The 2,862-nt window shown below is 31.6% G+C and overlaps 1 long non-coding RNA gene across 1 annotated transcript in view; it reads right to left on the bottom strand.

The window, feature by feature from the left end:
• Positions 1-656: 656 nt before the first annotated feature.
• LOC111745221 overlaps positions 657-2,862 on the bottom strand; it is a 50,908-nt gene continuing 48,702 nt past the window's right edge. The window contains exon 3 of the long non-coding RNA XR_002782559.1: positions 657-775. This is a non-coding gene — a long non-coding RNA (uncharacterized LOC111745221). The remainder of the gene's footprint in view (positions 776-2,862) is intronic.

Consider the following 2,862-nt stretch of genomic DNA (forward strand, 5'->3'; position numbering starts at 1 on the left):
TATATATAAAGGCATATATATACACACATATATATATATATACACACATATATATATACATGTGCGTGTTTATATGATATATATGTCTTTATAAAAATATAAATCTTGAAGATTATAAAAAATGATTTTATGGTCAGATTCTTTAATCAAAATGTCCTCTAGGGTACTTTTAAGATAGTAATAAATATTGGAATTTATAAGAGATAGTGAGTCGAACTCCTGAGAATGTAAAATAAATTTTAGAAGTATAAAAGGGGGAAAATGCTCCTTTACGAGAATATAGCAAGGTCTGGGTGCTCAAAATAGACTTAGATAAACTGTGGAACCTGCATAAAAACTACAGGGCAAGGAATAGCTGTGACCCTTACAATACCAACTAGTAGTGTATTTTTTAGTCTTACAGATGGTGGTGAACACTTCTGGTCATTTATACTTTGTTCCTCATTTTATGACCATCATCTAAAAATAGTTGAGGCCTTAGCAGGGCAGACATTGTTAGGGAGCGCTTTGTGGATAAAATGAGACTTTGGGGAATTTTTTTAAAGGGGATACTGAAAGTGCATGATAGAGAATCCTAACAGAAAGTTAAATAGAGGGAGAAAAAAATGTTTGACAAAAGGAATCTTATTGTTCCCACCTTAAAAGTAGGTCCTGTTTCCCTCAGGTATCAAGAATCACCCGTAGTAAATTTTCCAGATGGGGAGATCATCAAGGCTAGATCTTATTTTCTGATTTTATTCTGGATATTTGTGTCCCAACAATTTTCCCTCTCATCCTAGAGAAAGAACAGAACCAGATTTGCCTTTAGAAGTGAAGAGAAAGGCAAGTATGCTTTTTTTTTTTGAGGGGGGGGGTCCTTTTGAATTGACTTTTTAAAAGTTACTTTTGAATTGTGTACAATGGTACAAAAGTTTAAAAGCAGGTGGGTTTAAGCACAAATATTGTATAAATGAACATTATTACTTAGCAATCATTGAGTATAAAAACACATGTATAACAATTCTATCAGTTATCTCATGACATCTCTTTTTTGGTGCATGTATTCTTTAAAAAGTCCAAATTTATGTTTATTCCTAAATATACTTGTAGACTTTATGAAAAACAGAGATTAATTAACTAATTGTCACATGGCTCTATGAAGTAAAGAAAATATCTTTAGAAATTCTATTAGAATCATTTTATTAATATAATCTTTGCAATTATTTCTTGAATCACATAAAATCCAATGCAAATATTCTGGTAATATAATGTAATGCTTTTAAAAATTATCACAATATATTAATTCACCCATACATATAAGTGAATAATGGCTTATTTTCTGAAAAATTACTGGAAAATTAAGTATCATGACCTGTTTATTCTTATTTCAAATGATAGATTCTTATACTCTATATAAGAATATCAACATTTATATATGTTTAGTTAATTAAATTATACTAAGGTGATGCATTAATGTAAAATATTTTTAGCAGAGGCCATCACATCAGGGCTTTGACAATGCCATAAATTATTAATCATCAGATATTATTAAATTATCATTAATGTTAAATTGTTTAAGGAGGATTTTCCCATGAGAGTAATAACCATGAATCCAGTTTAGAAACATGGCATCTTTTTTTTTAGCTTTACTGAAGCATAATTAACAAATAGGAATTGTAGATATTTAAGGTATATAACTTGATGTTTTGATTTTTGTATGTATTCTGAAATGATCACCACAATCAAGCTAATTACTATATCTATTAGCTCACATACTTACCATTTTCATTCATTCTTTCCTTGTGTGTGTGTGAGGAGAACATGTAATAGCTACCCTCTCAGCAAATTTCAAGTTTACAATACAGTATGGTTAACTCTAGTCACCATAAGGTACATTATAAGATAAGAACTGCAATGTGATACATTTTGCATTGAAAACATAGCTGAGGATTTTAATCTGCCACATTATTATTTTTTTTTCGGGGGAGGGAGTGTTGTCTTAGATTCCATATATAAGTGAGACTCTTCAGTATTTGTCTTTTTCTGTCTTTTTCGCTTAGCATAATGCCCTTGAGGTCCATCCATGTTGCCACAAGTGCCATATTATTTTTTAAAACAACAAACAAACAAGGAGAGAATTACGAAAAAAGTTGACCGCTATAATGGCTAAATTCACGTTAAAGTAGAACTCAAGAATTCTGATGTTTCTCTTAATTTATATAATAATGTGGGTGGCTTCTTAAAAACACAGGCCATGCACTAGAATATTACATATATTATATATATAATATTATCTCAAAAATGGGTAAAACAGAAAGGCACATCTTTCTCCAGTTTACCTCCCCTAAATTTTAAAATTCCACATGGCAAGTTCTATCTAGTTCTCACAATTTCTATGAGCTTCGCCATGCCAGCCTGGGCCTTCTGTTCTAATCTCTATAGGCTAAGATGTGACTAATGCCTCCTACTCTCATTAAACCACCTTCTCTAAACACGTGGTATGCAAATGGATTTATCTATCTATGATCTGGTTCCCAGAGTTCTCAGACTCGCTGTCTTGGTGCCAAATCAAAGGAAACTCGGCAAAGATAGAACAGTCAATTTTTTCACAATTGCTGCTCCACCCCTGTCATCATCTCCAAAAGCACTGACTCATACTACCTATCACCAAAAGCACAAAACCCAGGGTAAATTTCATTATTATTACCAAATGCTGATGTTTTTTCTAACATCTATATCGTGCATTCTTTCCTCTCCTCCTTCATTAAGGTGTGATTATCTCCCAGCTTGATTACTATGGTCTACTTCTTAAAAAATCAAATTCTGATATCAACCTATTATTATTAATTACTATTCTTTTCCCTTCATTTTGGAAAATATGAC

The sequence above is a fragment of the Pteropus vampyrus genome, unplaced genomic scaffold (assembly GCF_000151845.1).
Source record: "Pteropus vampyrus isolate Shadow unplaced genomic scaffold, Pvam_2.0 Scaffold149, whole genome shotgun sequence".
Classification (NCBI taxonomy): Eukaryota; Metazoa; Chordata; class Mammalia; order Chiroptera; family Pteropodidae; genus Pteropus; species Pteropus vampyrus.